Here is an 18,328-nt window from a genome sequence, read left to right as displayed (position 1 = left end):
GCCAGTTAAAAAAAAATAAAATATGCCTATCTTTTATAGACACAGTGACCATATATTCGGGTTTGCCTAAGGCAGTCTGTTTATGCCAGTAACCCCAGAACAATTAACAGCACCCTTTCACTTGAGCCCTGATGGCACAGTGGTTAATAGCTCAGGCTGCCAACCAAAAAGTTGGCAGTTCAAATCCACCAGCCAATCCTTGGAAACCCTATGGGGCAGCTCTACTCTGTCCTATTGGGTCGCTATGAGTTAGAATTGACTCGATAGCAATAGGTTCATTTTAAAAAGTGTCCCAATTGGGACAATAAAAATACATGGTCACTCTACTCATAATAATGACAATTATTGTTATTATCACTGATGTCCATCTGCTGCCCATGAAGCCTACCTAGACTGCTCAGAAGAGAAATTGCTACCTCTAGAAGAAAAAGAATTGGTATTTCTACCTATCCCCACTCTAACCCTGAGACCCAGTGGATAATGGGTTGATACGTTTAGAAAATTTGAATAAATTCAACTTTACTGTTTTATTCTACAATCCCAGAATATAACTGCAGTTTTAAAGAACATCACTAGGTAAATGGCTTTGACTAATGGAATTTATTTGACAAGTAGAATGTGCAGTTTGCAAATCAGACTAGACACTCTACATTAAACTGCTACACTCTCTACCCTTTTGGTTGAAGCTTGTTCAGGGCAACCCTGACTTTCTTAGAGTCCAAAAACAAAGCCATCTGCTGTCCCACATGATCTGAAGCTGACAGTTACCTATTCAAATAACATGCTAATAACTATCAATGTCGTTTTCTTAAATTGAATATTAAAGAAGACAAGTTATTCTTCTTAGGTTATTTTCAGATTATACATATAATCCTTTCTTCATTAGTTCAAATTATTATGAAGAATATCTTTCTAGAAATTTTTTTTGTCAACATATAAAATTATCCTTGTATATATAATAACCCAGAAAACCCAGTGCCATCAAGTCGATTCTGACTCATAGCGACCCTACAGGACAGAGTAGAACTGCCCCATAGAGTTTCCAAGGAGCGCCTAGTGGACTAATCTTTAATTTGAATTAACTCTAGCAACACAGAACTTTTTTCTTAGTACATAGGCTCTGATGTACAATATGGTTCAAGTCCTAATAACTACTAATTTTTGATATCTCAGGTATATTTAGCCACTGTTTTTTGTTTTTTGCTTAGGCTGTTCACAGTGTTCAAATTCTGACTAGCATGAAAATTAGTTAATCTTAAATTTAGCTTTAAAAATGTGGCTAAATACCAATCTATATGGGAATAACAATAATAACAATAGGAAAAACATATAGAGCCTCCAATTAGACTGTTCAGATCGCTTTACATGTATTAGCAATCTTATTTCTTGTAACAGCATTATGATGTAGGTATTAGTATTCCTAGACTACAAATGAAGAAACTTAAGACACAGAAAGAATAAGCAATTTACTCAAGATGACATAGCTATTAAACAGTGGAATCGGAATTCGAACCCAATATTAACCTCTATGCCATCACATAAACTAATAACATGGCTAGTATTTTCTGTAAAATGGATTAGACTTTTTAAAGTTATTTAAAAAAAATCTTCTCCTAACAGTCAGCCTTAACTAGATCCTTCGGCTGGTCGATTCAAGCATTCTTTTAGTTACCAGCTCATCAGGAGAAAAGGGAGGGGCAGGCTAAAAATGTGTGCTGTGTCTGAAAGCAGTTCCCAAGTAAATAGAAACGCTGAGATAATACTAAACTGTGCCCTGAGAACTACATTATACAATGGGCAGTGTGGATTATAGGTATTAATCTTCAACATTTTAGAAGAGATACACGGTATTGGCAAATAGCACACACTACATTATGGGATTTAGCTACCAACAGTCAGATTTAATAAGCATGGCAAAATAAACAATATTGAAATGCACATAAAAGCAAACTATTTTCCATTTAATTATGACAAACAGATGTGTTCTTCCCCTCTGTTTCTTTAAATTGTGTTCTGACACTGAATGATATTAAAATGCCCTTGCGTTTTCTATGAACACTCCAAGGAACAAACAGAAACATGTTGTCATATAGAAAAGGTTGGTTTAGAGTGGATTTTAAAACGTGCCACAAAGTGGATACTGCATGAAGCTAATTTATTCATTCATGAAATAGATATTTTTGGAGCACATACCATCTTCTAGTTACTGTCCTGGGCTTTGGGAATGCAGTGGCGAATAGATTCACAAAATCACTGCCTCTTCAATTTTACTAGTAATATGAGAAAGACAAGAAAAAGTTAAGAAACACATCAGATAATTTCAGATAATGATAAATTATATGAAGAAAATAAAACAGGAAAATAGGTTTAAGAAAGACCCCTGGGCTGGGGAGTGGGGAGGCTCCAGACTTAGCTGAGGTCATTAGGGTAGGCAAACAGGTTGAACGAATGCAGTTTCTTGGGGCCAATTTAACATTATTCAATCACACTTTTTCATATCTCTGCATCTTTGAACTAGAAATAGTTCAGATTACTGGGTTTGATATAAGTACCTCCAAATTCTCATTACTGGCACACCTGAGATGGAAGTGGCTTAAAAGTATTCGCTATGTGGGAGCAATTCTAGGAAAATAGCTCCAGAATTGGAGGTGGTCTTTCAAAGGCAGTCAGTGGTAACGAAAGGGGACATCTGGATGCCACATGGAGCACCTCACCAGGGTCCAGCCTGGCCCCCGTGACTTGCTTGAGTCTTTGACAAAGAAAAAGCATTATGATGACAGCCACCCGCTGGCATTATGGCTAAAAACATTAGTAAAATATTGGGTTCTAGTCTAACATATGCCATTAGGATTTGAACTTATTGATGTTAGCATTATTTAACCAAATGTAATTTTAATGAAAGACATTAAAAGAACTCCTGCCCTCAGCAAAGGATTAACATACTAATATTAAAACAGCATCTTAAGAAAATTTGTGAAGAGAGTTTAGGCGAGCATGCATGCATCTTCATGATTAAAGGAGATGGCAATGGCTTTTTTTTAAGCCTCTCTATTTTTTTTATACCATTGAATATCTATCTTTTGCTTTGTGACCAATTCAGTGTTCAAAATCTTGACACAAATCCTTTAATAAAGATCTATACATAATATGAAACTAACAAAGAAAAATTTTGGAGACCACTTGAATCTTGATATAAACATTTTTAAGGCCTCATTGGCAATAATACATGCATGTTTTTCATGGAGCTGTCTCTCAATCTTTAGGCACTAAGAAGCCATTGTCTAAATTACAGATGTCAGAGAATGTTCAAATGGACTATACCATGGATTTATTTAATCTAGTATTTACATGGATTTAATTGAAAAAATGAACTTGACCACTCTAGTAGAGGGCTCAGAGATCAATTTTTAGTTCATGATACTAAACACGCTGAATGCAATGGATTTGTTAACAACAATCAAAATTAATCTTGAAGATTAGGAAATGTACAGTCAATATGCCCTATACTTTGGAAAATTTTATAAATGAGAAAGACAGACTAATATTTAATGTATAAAAAAAAAAAAATATTTAATGTATAGATACATTTAAAGATATTTTGTTTTAAAAAAATTCTCATAAAGAATTTTAATAATAATTTTAACTTTTATTTTGTCATTTTGCATGTTTCAAAAATACTACCCAAAACAGTCTATAGATTCAATGCAATACTCATCAAAATTCCAACAGCCTTCTTCACAGAAAGGACAAAGCCAATCCTCAAATTTATATGGCAAGGCAAGAGATCTCCAATAGCCAAACAATCTTGAAAAGGAAGAACAAAGAGGGGGATTCATACTTCTGATCTCAAAACATATTACAAAGCTACAGTAATCAAAACAGTCTGGTATGGGCACAAAGACAGATAGGTAAATGAAATAGTATTGAGAGTCCAGAAATAAGATGGTATATCCATGGTCAATTGATTTTTGATAAGGGTGCTAAGTCCCTTCAATGGGGAAATAATAGCCTCTTTAATAAATGGGACTGGGACACCTTGACTGACACATCCAAAAGGGTGAACCTGGGCCCATACCTCACAGTGTACACAAAAACTAACTCAGAATGGATCAAAGACCTAAATGTAAGAACTAAAACCATAAAATCCCGTAAGAAAACATAACAGTATTGCTTCAAGGTCTAGTTTTTATCAATGGATTCTTAGGTATTATACCAAAAGAACAAGCAACAAAATGCAAAATAGATAACTGCAACCTCATCAAAATGAAAGCACTTTTGTCCGTCAAAGGACAACAAAAAGACAAATCACCTGATCAAAACACAAGCAAAAGACTTGAGCAGACATCTTGCCAAAGAAGAAATACAAATGGCCAAAAGGACATGAAAAGATGTCATTAGCCATTCCAAACCAAACCCATAGCTATTGAGTTGATTCCAATTCATTGCAACCCTATAGGACAGAGACTAACTGCTCCATAGGGTTTCCGAGAAGCAGCTGGTGAATCTGAACTGCCTACCTTTTGGAGATGCAGATAAAAACCACAATGAGATTCCACTCATATCGACTGAAATGGCTATGATTACAAAATGGAATACAACAGGTGTTGGCAAGAATGTGACGAAACTGGAATCTTCATTCATTACTGGTAGGATTGTAAAAAGTGGTCCAACCACTGTGGAAAACAGTTTGTGGGCTGCACAAAAAGTTAAACATGGAATTTCCACGTAATTCAGTAATTCCGCTCCTAGGTATATACCCAAAACAACTGAAAGCAGGAAAACAAACACATGTTTGTATACCAATATTCATTGCAACACTACTCACAATAGTCAAAAGATACAAACAGCCTAAATGTCCATCAACAGATGAATAGATAAACAAAATGTGGTTAATACATGCAATGAAATATTACTCAGCCATAAAGAGGAATTAAATTCTGATACATGCTACAACATAGATAAGCCTTGAAAATATTATGCTGAGTGAAATAAGGCAGTCACAAAGAAGCAAATATTGTATGAATCAACTTATATGAAATATCTAGGATAAGCATGTATACCGTGACCAGAGTTGATAAGTGGTCACCAAGGGCGGGTGGGAGGGAGGGGAAAGGAGGGACTCACTGCTTAGGTGATACTGAGATTCTATTAAAGGTGATGGGAAAATGTGAAAACACAGAGTGGTAATGGTTGAACAACATGGTAAACATAATGCTATTGAATTGTACACGTGAAGAATGCTAAAACAGCAAACTATTCGTTACATACATATTTACTGCAAAAAAAAAATCCTATGTGGATTTCAAAGACATAATTCTGAAAAAAAGATTAAAGATGTACACATAGAGAAAATGCAATTTAAGACATAATAAAGTCAAACTCATTTATTTTTAGTGAATGAATCCAACTTAAATAATGTTTATGGATATAAAGTTTTCGAGCCATATTTCACTTTGATTTTTCTGACAAACTGAGTTTTGAAGATGGCAACACTTTCATACAAAAAAAAAAAAATCTCAAAAGTGTATGTTTCATATAAAATGCTCTGAGATGATTCCACATGGTTGAGTTTTAAAAGTATGTATCCAAAACCCATTGCCATCCAAATTCACTGCTGTTGAGTCAATTCCAACTCACAGCAACCCTACACGATAGAAGGAATTGCCCCACAGGGTTTCCGAGGCTGTCATCTTTACGGAGTCAGACGGCCACATCTTTCTCCTATGGAGGGGCTGGTGGATTCAAACCCCAATCTTTTAGTTAGCTGTCGAACATTTAACCTCTACGCCACCGAGGCTCCTTGAAAGTATGTATAAAAAAAAAACCAAACCCACTGCCGTCGAGTCGATTCCGACTCATAGCGACCCTATAGGACAGAGCAGAACTGCCCCATAGAGTTTCCAAGGCGCGCCTGGCGGATTTGAGCTGCCACCCTCTTGGTTAGCAGCCGTAGCACTTTACCGCTACACCACCAGGGTTTCCAAAAGTATGTATACTATATGGGAAATCTTTAGATGAATTTTACGCTTCTTTTCCACAAATTTCAGGGAACGGACTTATTTTTCTTTTGTGGACAAAGCAAACTGTTACAAAACAACATTTTAAATGAAAATTAACCCCCCAAAATATTAGTGTGAAACGACCACCCAATCAATTTTCCCGTTCCCTAATTCCAATCACCTCAACTTATGGAACATCTAATAAATTAGAAGCACACCACCGGGATGACTGAAAGGCTACACTGACAAATGGAAGTAGCTCAAGTTCACTCCCGGCACCTTTCTGTGAAATGAAATGCTTTTTTTTTTTTCCTGCAGCAAATAGAGGCATGAAACCCACTGACCTCAGTGAACCCCACATTGTTACTCTTTTGGAATGCTCCCATTAATCAAACCCTAAGGATCTCACTTGATCTAAAGAAGTTTAACCCAAGGACATCACCTTTAAAAGAAAGACAACAAAAACTTGAACTTGACATTTACACCTCAGATATTTAAAAGACACTGTACTTTCAAAGGCTTAGAGAGCTTAACTGTTGCAAGGAAGTGGGCAATAAAATGTAAAGATCAAAAGGTATCTGAGTGAGGAGTTCTTTACTTCTCAAAATACTTTTGCCACCTGAATCAAAACAAATAGCCTTTTTTTTTTTTTTTTTTAATGTAAGGCTGTATAAGATGCATCACTTGCCACAGAAACTTGTAGATAGAGTATTTCTCCCTTATGTCTGAAAATGTGAAAAATCAAACAAGGTGAGGTATAACCTGGGAGAAGGAAAAAAAAGGAGTATACCCACTAACTATTAAGTCTGAAATAAAAAAAAAAAAAATTAATTGAAGGTGAAACAAAAACTGAGTTTTACTAATAAAAAAACAGAACAAACAAAACAGAATATGAGGGGCAGTATTGGAAAGGATAAGAGAAATTAGAAAACGTCTAGTAATTAGAAAAGGGACAATTTAAGGTAAGGTACGAGTATTCCTAATTATTGATTGGGTTTCGCTATTAGGGAGTCAGACTTTGGTAGGGAGATCATCAATCCTTTCACCTAAACCTTTCCCGTTTTTAGGAATTTCCAGCACAAGTTTTATTTAATACAGTATTTACAAGCATAGATGGTGAACAGTGGTCATGGAATGATTAAGTGGTTAAACCGTAGATGCCTGCACGCAGAGGGGTTTCCTGTAAATAGTGCCAGCAAGGAAGAATCATGAGTACATAACTCTGAGCAGCAAGAAACTCAGAAATGACTCTTTCCTCTAAAATTAGAGAAGCTATAAAACCTTCCTCAGCCTTGAAGCACAGCTCAGAATTGCAGACCAATGATACACAGAGAGATTGTTCTTGTGGGGAAAAAAAAACAGTAGCAATGGCCGGAGAAAGCACATATCGGAAGAAAACAAATCTCCTTTAGCTTTCCTAAACTAAAAGAAAGTGTCTATTAATAATAACCCATTGCCTCCGAGTCCATTCCAACTCATAGTGACCCTATAAGATAGAGTAAAACTGTCCCCATATAGTTTCCAAGGATTCAAACTGCCGACCTTTTGGTTAGCAGCAGTAGCACTTAACCACTAGGCCACCAAGATTTCTCTATTAATAATAATAATAATAAAAACCCAATATCATCTAGTAAATTACCCATAGACAAAGCTGTAGAAATAAAGCTGATGAAAACTGTTACCTAGGCCACTTCCCTTTTTGAAGATCCTAACATACTAAGAAAAAAAAGAAATGATAAAAATACAGATACAAAAAGGATAAAACCAAAAAAACCAAACCAAGTGCCGTCGAGTCGATTCCGACTCATAGCAACCCTATAGGACAGAGTAGAACTACCCCATAGAGTTTCCAAGGAGCGCCTGGCGGATTTGAACTGCAGACCTTTTGGTTAGCAACTGTAGCACTTAACCAATACGCCACCAGGGTTTCCACAAAGAAGGATAGTATATTTTAAATGAGCCATCTTATCAGAGTCTCTTGAGTGTATTATAAACTCACTTGGTGATCGCTGTTAACACTATGTTCCAGAACACATGTCAAGCCATTTTCTTCCCTCTGTGCCCCGTCTCCCAGCCCATGACAAACCCTGACACAAGCACTATAATTTTTGCACTAGAAAATTAGGGCCTTTGATTTTTTTTTTTTTTTAAGAAAATAAACTATATTATCATACTACTAATAATAGCCAAAATGAACGTCTCTCTCTTAAGATGCTAATATATGCTTCTCATTAACCCAAAAATTGACTGGGTAGGAGCACAGCAGAACAAAAGAGGGAAGAAACGGTACCTCCATCGATGCGGTCGGTGCTCAGAAATTATCTGAAGTGTCAAAACAACACTGAGCAAACAAAAATCACGCAGCTCAGAATTTTACCTATGACTAAGAAGAAACTTTGCTAGGAAGAGAAGGTAAACAATTCCCTACTTGAGATGCCTCTGGCTTGAGCCAACCAGTCTATAAATGAACCTGATACATTTTTTAGAGAAAAACCTGAAGCTTTTAAAGTGTAATGCTGAGGAAATCATTTATTTCTATGGAGATTCTACACTCAACTCTTTGGCTAACTTTTAGATTATCTCAGGAAAGAGAACATTTGATTTAGCCTAATGATAATGAGGGAAACCTTGGTAGTGTAGTGCTTAAGTGCTACGGCTGCTCACCAAAAGGTTGGCAGTTCGAATCCACTAGCTGCTCCCTGGAAACGCTAAGGGGGCAGTTCTACTTTGTCTTATAGGGTCACTGTGAGTCGGAATCGACTCAATGGCAATGGGTTTGGTTTTTGGTAATGGTAATGACAAACCATTTACAAAATATTGTAAAAGAAACTCCCATTCAACATCTGGAGGTCATCTAATTCTTATATATAATAATAATAACAAAAAAATGTGAGAAACATACTTCGAAATTTCATTTATGTTTATAATTAATTTGTCTATTTTTGTTTATAATTATAATTACTATAATTACTCATAATTTGTTATACTCACCATTTTTATAACTTTGAACAGTCTAAAAAGTATGAATTAATTCCTTTAGACAAAGCAGTAGAGAAGAATGAAACAGTGGCTAAAATCTAAGTAGAGTCAAATTATAATACACTGATCCTTTATTTCTAAGCTGATCACAAGTATCTACCCCCCAAAATTAAATATTTCCTAAGACAATGATTTATTACTACATTCAAATGACAGTGTGCAAGCAAGCCTAGAACAGAAGGGCCAACACAGCCGGTATCTATTAACACAGAAAGTTGGTTGGAACTGTAGGCAAGTAATTAACCTTCTGGCCCAGAGCTTTAAAACCCCAAAAGCAGTTCCTAGAATTTCTTTCATAATTTATGAACACCCGATGGAATTCATGTCACAGTCCACGGATTCCCTGGGTGAATTAACCCCAGTCCTCACTGACCCTAAGAAGCTATAAACCAACAGGAGAATGTGCTCTACTATTTCAGCTGACCCACAGAGTGCCGTCTCTGTCATTTTGGCATAGGACACCGGATGATAAATTACAGAGCGCCTGCCAGGCACAGACCTAAACATTCACCTTCATTGACGGTGACAGGAGCACACTGTCCACGCACCTTCCCTCACCGCACACCAGCCCTGTTCTGACAGCAACGCTATGTGCTCTTAACCCTCATCTATATTCTGGTGCTAAAGGTTATACAAAAGATGAGCATGATGACACTGGGAATAAAGGGTCACACAATGTATCAGGGGAGTCTGAATACCTGTGATTAAATGCAGGTAGAAATAACAAAAAAAAAAACAAAGCACGTCGGCAATATGAGCACCAACGACAGCTCACATTTACCACAGGCTGACATTGTGCCAAGCACTACCCAAAGTTCTTCACATACGCCTTCATTTAGCCTCACAACAATGCCATGAAGGTGGTACTATTATTATTCCTCTTTTTCAGAGAAGAAAACTATGCTGCAAAGGGGTAAGCAACTTACTGGAAGTTACACAGGGAGGAAAATAACTAAAAATGGAGTTGAAAAGCCTGAAAACTGACTCCAGGATCCACACTTTGGATATGAACAAAGTATTAAATAATAAGTTATTATAGATAGCTGATTTAGTGGTGGCAAAGTTTCTTCCATATCTGGAAGTTAAATTCTCAGTCCATTGGTAGCAAATGACAGACCTTCAAGTTAAGATGATTATTCTCAGTTGGTTGATACATCAAGAAGAAAATATCATCGAACATTATGGAAGCAAAGTATGTAATTATGGAAAGTTTCATAAGGGTTAGTAGGTATGTTAAATAAAGAACAAAGAACAGAAATACTACCATTGCGATATACTGGAAAAAGTATAAGCCTTGGTTTAGTTCTACATGACCTGGATACAAGCTGTATGACATTAAGCAAATCATTGAATTTTTCTAGGTATTAGTTCAAGTAAGAGGCTTGAACTGGTTCATTTCTGAAATTCCTTTCTATTCTAAAAATCAATAATATCATATTTTAAAAATCTATAAAAGCAGATTTCTTGTGTGTACTTGCCATACCCTTATTCTAATCATCTAGTTATGATGAATGAGTGGCCTTTAGAAAGTAGATATAAGATTTATGAAAAATAACACTTCGAAGTTAATGGAAAAACCAAAGTTTTGTGAAACTTCATCCTAGCAGCACAAAATGATGGCAATGGAAAGAGTGGAGGGAGACAGAGTAGACAGAGAAGAAAAAAGTTGGAGCAAAAATAAAATTGGTTGGTTATTTAAGGTCGTAAAGGATAAAATCAATCAAACAGTGAAATAGTTTTTTCTGTTAATTTTTAAAAGACATTATTAACACAAAATTAAGGCAGAGACATAAAAACTAAGGTTCCTCCCAGGACAGACAGACAGGTAGTAATCCAATAGCTAGAATGACCATTAGTCATAAACCAGTAAAAAAAGCCCTGTTCTAAGAAAACTGATATGAAGGATACTCCATTTAATGCCACACAAAAACAATACTTTCACTGTACCAGGTAAAAGACACCACTTGGAAGACTATAAGGAAGGAATATAAACTGGGGTCATATTTTCTCTCCATAAAACTTAGTGTTATTTGATGTCGTAAAAAAGAAAATCGACTTCTCAAATTGTTGATGGACAGCTTGAATACTGTAAAAACAAAATGAAATTGATTCCTTCAATATGTTGGGAAAACAACCCAGAAGACTATTAACTCCATAAAAATCTCATCACGCTGCAGTGTATTCAAGTAACCATTCACCTCAATAAAAGCTACAACTATCAATTAATAAGCATTTGATAGAAATAAAAGACCCTGGTAGCACAGTGGTTAAGAGTTACGGCTGCTAACCAGAAGGTGAGCCGTTCAAATCCACCACGAACTCCTCAGAAACTCTATGGGGCAGCTCTACTCCGCCCTATAGGGTCGCTATGAGTTGGAATCAACTCGATGGCAGTGGGTTTTTTTGTTGTTGTTGTTTGGTTAGAAATAAAAAAAAGGTATCTGGGTAAACTTAAAATGAATCATCCTTTTTTCTGTATGTTACTTTTCTGTATGTTACTTTCTTCAGTACGTATGTTTCTGTCATAGCGACCCTATAGGACAGAGTAGAACTGCCCCATAGAGTTTCCAAGGAGCGCCTGGCGGATTTCAACTGCCGACCTCTTGGTTAGCAGCCGTAGCACTTAACCACTACAGCACCAGGGTTTCCGTAATTATACTATGTGTTATAAATCCTAACCTCTGTGATGTTAATGAGGCAGGATTAGAGGCAGGTATGTTAATAAGACAGGGCACAATCTATAGGATTGCATTGTATCTCGAGACAATCTGTTTTGAGATATAAAAGAGAGAAGCAAGCAGAGAGACAGGAAGGCCTCACTATCACCAAGCAAGAAGAACCAGAAGCGGAGTGTGTCCTTTGGACCCGGGTCTCTAAACTGAGAAACTCCTAGACCAGGGGAAGATTGATGACAAGGACCTTCCTCCAGAGCCAACAGAGAGAGAAAGCCTTCTCCTAGAGCTGCAACCTGAATTTGGACTTCTTGCCTCGTAAATTGTGATAGAATAAATTCTGTTTGTTAAAGCCATCCACTTGTGATATTTCTGTTACGGCAGCACTAAATAACTAAGACAGATTACTTGGTAGAACTTTCTTCCTTCAATAAGCTTGGCTAACACACCACCAGGCCTGGTCTGCCCTTTTCTTCAGCTTAGAACCTACTCATGGACACAGGAAAACTAAATGCAATGCAACTGAGAATGGACATTCATGTATAAAGAGCAACGGGGGCCTCAAATCTCTATTAGATGAGAGGCTCTACGGTGGAAGAAACCATAATATACTACACGAGTGTTTGTAATTTTCCTAGTTCACATAAAACAAAATGGCTGGAGCATTGGTTACAACCCATTTCCTCTATCATCCTTCTCATGAGAACAACAACAACAACAAAAAAGTAGGCAACTCCAAACTAAAAGCAGTTGCACTGAGTTTGGTTGTTGGTTGACATACTATAATTTTATGGGCATTGATCAGCTGGATCTTGAACTATGTTATTAGCTTGTATTTGTTATATAGACTTCCTGTCAGTTGCATGTTAAAGTTACAGGATGAAGAATGGAAAGGAAAGCAAAGAGCCTAACTTGTTACTGTGAGTGGACCCAGCTCATAGCATGTGGAATTTAGCAATTTTCTTCTTTACTGTTAGCATTTCTAGGAGTGAACTCCACAGGTTTTTGTGGATATTATATGGAAAAAAAAATTATGATCAATTAAATTTAGATTCAAATCTAGAATTTCTCGCTATGGAGCAAGTATACTTTTCACTATTCAACAGGTACTGGGATCTATTTGCAGGTTCTTTTATTCATTCAATGAGCATTCACTAAGGCCCTTCTCTTTGTCAGGGATTGCACTGAATGGTAAAAAAGCCAGATATCAGATATGAGCATAGCTCTCAGGGAACAGAGAATCTACAGTCTACTGAAGAAGATCATGAAAGTAGCAACTGGGAGGACACTGTGTGTTACAAGAAGTACATGAGTAGATAGTACGCTGACTTAACATGGTGGGGACAGGGGACAGGTCAAACAACACATCATGGAGAAAGTAACAATAAATTGGAGACATGAGGGAGGTGAAAGAAGCCCAGTAAGTAAAACCAAAATGTAATTGGAGGGGGGAGCGGAGAAAGAAGGAGGCAATAATTGACAAGTCTCATGAGATAGACAGGAGATGGTGATTTTGGACAAGAAAGAGGTAGCCACTGAAAGGTGGATAACAGCATACCTAGGTGAGCTTTATCACTTCTATGCACTTTCTTTTATAAAGAATACAGGAGCCCTGGTGGTGCAGTGGTTAAGCACCCCACTGCTAATCAAAAGGTCTGTTGTTCGAACCTACCAGCTATTCTAAGATGTGGCAGTCTGGTTCTGTAATGCACTTTAAAGAAAACTTCTGAAAATCCATGATAACAGCAGATATCATGGAATTCCTTTTTGAATTTGATTCTAGCATCCTTAAGAAGGCTTAAGGATTTGAAATATTAATGACATTCAGCCTCGTTGGAAGAATTTGAGTTTTCTCTAAGCAGTACAAATATAAGCAACAACAACAAAAAGGCCTGTTTATACTTAAGGAAGCCCTGGTGGCAAAGTATTTAAGAGTTCAGCTGCTAACCAAAAGGTCAGCAGTTCGGATCCACCAGGCACTCCTTGGAAACCCTATGGGGCAGTTCTACTCTGTCTTATAGGGTTGCTATGAGTCAGAATCAACTCAATGGCAACAGGTTTGGGGTTTTTTTGTTTGTTTGTTTGTACTTAAGGAACTTAAGTCTTCCTGTTGATGGAAACAAGAGATGTGAACAAGACTAACCTATGAAGCTGCATGTCTGGCAAACAGCTCTCAGCTGCACTTAGGGAGTGTCAGGGTCCATTTAGTTGTTCTCATTGGAATAAAACACCCCTGCTTATTTTTAATTATGAAAATTTTCAAACATACATAAAATGAAAGAATAATACAATGAACACTACAAACCTTCACTTAGATATAGTATTTAACATTTCTCCATATTGGCTTCTCATTCTTTCTCAACATGTATTTTTATATGTACTTCTTTTGCTGGCCCTTTTGAAAGTAAATTTCCAAAGACATTTCACACCTAAATACTTCTGCATGAATCTTCTAATAACAGTTACGTGCATAACCATACATAAGGATAAATCACAAGGGAAAAAAAAAAACCCACTGCAGTGGAGTCGATTCTAACTTATAACGACCCTACAGGACAGGGTAGAACTGCTCCATAGGGTTTCCAAGGCTGTAAATCTGTACAGAAGCAGACTGCCACATCTCTCTCCTGCAGAGCGGCTGGTGGCTTTGAATCGCTGACCTTTCGGTTAGCACCCAAGTGCTTTAACCACTATGCCACAACGGTTCCTTCAAATGTAAGGGTAATACATTTTAAATAATTTCTATCATACAATAAAAACATTTTATGAAAAAAATTAGAAAATAACAGAAAATCTTGAAGAAGTTAAAACTATCCATATTTATACGAGAGAAAAATATTTAATAATCTAAAATATAGCATTCAAGATCTTAATATTAAAATGTTTTGTCCTTATAAAAATATGTTTTCATAACTTGCCTTTCTCATTTCTTTGCATGTTAATTAATACACTTCTATAACATCATTTGTATCTACATAATATTCTAATTTATGCACAGATCATAGATTAACCAGTCTCTCAATGTTGTATATGAAAGCTCTGTTTCCTTTTTTTTGCTATTATAAACAGTTTTTAAAGGAACAGGACAATTTTTTTTTTTTTTTTAAACAAACATCCCCATAATTTTTTTTTTTTTTACCCTAGAAATCAAGCATACTTTCAATTCATGTCTAATACAGGAGGTAGTAAAAATTTAAAAAGCCAAAGACACATTTTGATGTGAAAAGACAAATTAAACTTATAAAAAGTTATTTTGGAAGTCACTGTGGTTTAATTTCAAGAAAGAAATCAGTGGGACACACATAGTTTAGAATTTTAAATACCACCAAAAGTGACTGTTTTCAATTGAGTTCCCCTTTAAACATTTATTATTATAAAAAAAAAAAAGACTTAGCTAATCATGAACATAAACCAAACAAAACCAAACCCACTGCTGTCAAGTCGATTCTGACTCATAGCAACCCTATAGAACAGACTAGAACTGCCCCATAGCATTTCCAAGGAGTGCCTGGCAGATTTGAACTGCCGACCCTTTGGTTAGCAGCCGTAGCACTTAACCACTACGCCACCAGGGTTTCCTATCGTGAACATAGACATTTAAAATGCATTTTTTTCAAAGGTAATTCATTAAGGAAGCCCCATGATTATAATTATGCCAACCACCATGACATTAAATTAACTTCTTAATCACCAGTCAACTAAGATTATGTTTATCAAACTAAGTTATAAAAATTTCAGTATGTTCAGCAATTTAGTCTTGATAAAGCGGGAAGAAGGAAAAAGAAAAAATAATGAAGATAAAATTCTCAGTATGATGGCCTGTAAGAAAGAAAATCTATTAGGAAAGAGAGGGAAATGATAATTTAAAAAATTATATCATTTAATAAAGCCCTGCAACTCAATGCTAATGAACACACAAATGCATTTAACATTAGAAATGTAGGCTTAACAAGTCGCAATATTACAGAAGAATTTCAGAGATTGTACTTAGACAAAGGAGCCCTGGTGGTGTGGTGGTTAAAGTGCTTGACTGCTAACTGAAAGGTCAGCTGTTCAAACCCACCAATAGGAGAAAGGCGTGGCAGTCTGCTTCCATAAAGACTTACAGCCTCGGAAACCCTATGGGGCAGTTCTCCTCTGTCCTACAGGATCGCTATGAGTCAAAATCGACTTGACGGCAAGGAGTTTTTTTTACACTTAAGACAACATTAACTGACCATCTACCATGACCCAGCACTAAGTATTTTACAGGCATTATTTCATTTATACTCAAAAAGAAATTATGAGATAAAACGGGTAAATTGAGGCTCAGAGAGGTTAAGTAATTTGCTCAATGATATACAACTAGTAAGTGATAAGGACCAGGATTTGAATTCAGGTAAGCCTGACTCCAAAGCCTTTGGTCCTTCCATCATATAAGGCTGTCTCTCATAGTTGGAAAGAATAGTAGGAAACACACTGACACTGCTTCTGAAGTGGGGATATTTTCCAGATGGGAAAGTAATTTAATCCCATTACAACTAAAAAAAAAAAGGCTACTCTAAATCCTAACTAAATGATTTTAAATATCAGTAAATACCTTACAGTAGTATAATCTTTGAGCAAGGTTCTATTTTTTGCCATCCCCAGGCAAACTGTAGAGTTAAGTTCTGAAGTAAGTCTACAAATATGCTAAATATGTTCAACAGGTTTTTGTTTTTTCTTTTTACGGTTATAAACATAACATTATCAGGCCATAAGCCAACGGTTCCTACAAAAGTGGTCATATTTGGCAACCTTCTTACTCATCACCAGATTCCAACACATACAATGGCGATGGACATTAACATGTTTCAACAGCAGCAGCGGAAGCTTGAGAATTTATCAATAAAGTCAGGGCAACAAATAGAAGCAATATTAACCTAAGCAATCAAGTAAGAGAACCGACACCAGTATAACAGCATAGTCTCGATCAGCTGGCTCCCTTTTTTTCATGGGCCAATACATTCCTCTCTGCCTCCTCCCCCAACCTGCCCCCAACACACAGACACATACACACACACATTGTTTCTTTGTTTTTTTCCTAGGTATTTATTACTTACTAGAGGGTCCGTTAGAGGAGCCCTGATGGCGTAGTGGTTAAGTGCTCAGCTGCTTACCACAGGAGAAAGAGGTGGCAGTCTGCTTCTGTAAAGTTTACAGCCCTGGAAACCATATGGGGTAGTTCTACCTTGTCCTAGGGTCACTATGAGTCAAAATAGACTCCATGGCAACAAATATGTAGTAGCAGTGGGTTCATCCACAGCAGCATTTCCCAAAATCTGATCTATGTATTTCTATGTATCCAAGACCCTTTCACAGGATCCTCATGGTCGAAACTACTTTCATAATAATACTACTGCTTCATTTGCCTTTTTTGCTGTGTTGTTGTCTGCACTAAGTGTACAAAACTAACGGCCAGTAAAACTGTTGGTGCTTTGGTATGAATCAAGGCACTGCCATCAAATTGAACTCGTTGTTACTGAAGTCTTTAAAGCCACACACTTGCAGTAGAAATAAATGAGTTTTATCAAGAGCATCCTTGATGGACTCAACAGATGAAAGAGGGGAAAAATGGAGCAGAATTTCAAATTCTCATGAAATCTAGACTTACTGGACCCACTGAGACTGGAGGAATCTTCAAATCTATTGGCCTGAGAAAATATTTAAACTTTGAACTGAAACTACCCCTTGACTTCGTTTGTCTTTAAACTAAGCAACAGTTTAGATAAATTAGTAAAGAATGTTCACCTTGAGCATTGTGGTCTTTTAAAGAATTATCTATATGAGATCAAATTGACAAGAGTAACTCTAATGCACAGATGAAAAGTTTAGGGGGCAATGAATCTAAGTCAATGGTAGGGGAACAATATGGGTAGAGACAGCAGGAATGGTGACAAAATGTAAAGAAGGTAACCAATGTACTGAACTGTTCACACAGAAATTGCTGAATGAATGTATGTTCTGCCATGTATATTTTTACCAAAATAAAACAAATATAAAAAAATCTTTGGTGAAGTAAACGTTATTAATCTTATTCAACTCTACTGTCTTGAGTGCCATCTTTTTAGTATTCTTTGTAATAAAATGAGAAGTAAGCACAAAGCAATTGTACTGCATACTAATATACGAAAGTAGACTCCAGGTAAAGCACATGTGTAACTGAGTGCCAGCACTGTTGTCTAAATTTAGATTTAATAGGCCAGAATCTATACAACATTGGACACAGAGCATAATATGTATCCAAATCATATCTAAAATGATTTGGGTTTCATACACTGTCTATAGTATTTATTCAAATGTGATAATATACAGCAACACCAACAAAATGCTACATATACCTAATTTTTTATCAGAGAAACTTCCTAGACCTCAAAAATAATAATAATAATAATCTTATTATTATTGCAACTTTGTAGTCGGTAACAATAATTCAAATTTTAGCAGCAAATACTATTTTAAGTGCTTTATTTTTCTCCAGTTTCCATCCTTCCTATAAGTAAAATAAAACGTAGGCAAACAGAAGTCTTAAGGGTAGCATTAGTTTGAATAATCAAGTGTTCTACTTGACTAAGTTCATCTTTTCTGTGCTGAAATTTA

The 18,328-nt window shown here is 36.3% G+C and overlaps 1 protein-coding gene across 13 annotated transcripts in view; it reads right to left on the bottom strand.

Moving 5' to 3' along the window:
• PRDM5 (PR/SET domain 5) overlaps positions 1-18,328 on the bottom strand; it is a 450,522-nt gene that overhangs the window by 230,883 nt on the left and 201,311 nt on the right. For 4 of the 13 annotated variants that reach the window (XR_007517603.1, XR_007517604.1, XR_007517601.1 and 1 more), the window contains exon 14: positions 2,194-2,270. The exons of the other annotated variants lie outside the window; for them this stretch is intronic. The gene's annotated coding sequence lies outside the window, so the exon portion shown is untranslated. The remainder of the gene's footprint in view (positions 1-2,193; positions 2,271-18,328) is intronic. 13 annotated transcript variants of the gene reach the window in all.

The sequence above is a fragment of the Elephas maximus genome, chromosome 5 (assembly GCF_024166365.1).
Source record: "Elephas maximus indicus isolate mEleMax1 chromosome 5, mEleMax1 primary haplotype, whole genome shotgun sequence".
NCBI classification, from domain to species: domain Eukaryota; kingdom Metazoa; phylum Chordata; class Mammalia; order Proboscidea; family Elephantidae; genus Elephas; species Elephas maximus.
This window is presented reverse-complemented; position numbering and strand designations above follow the sequence as displayed.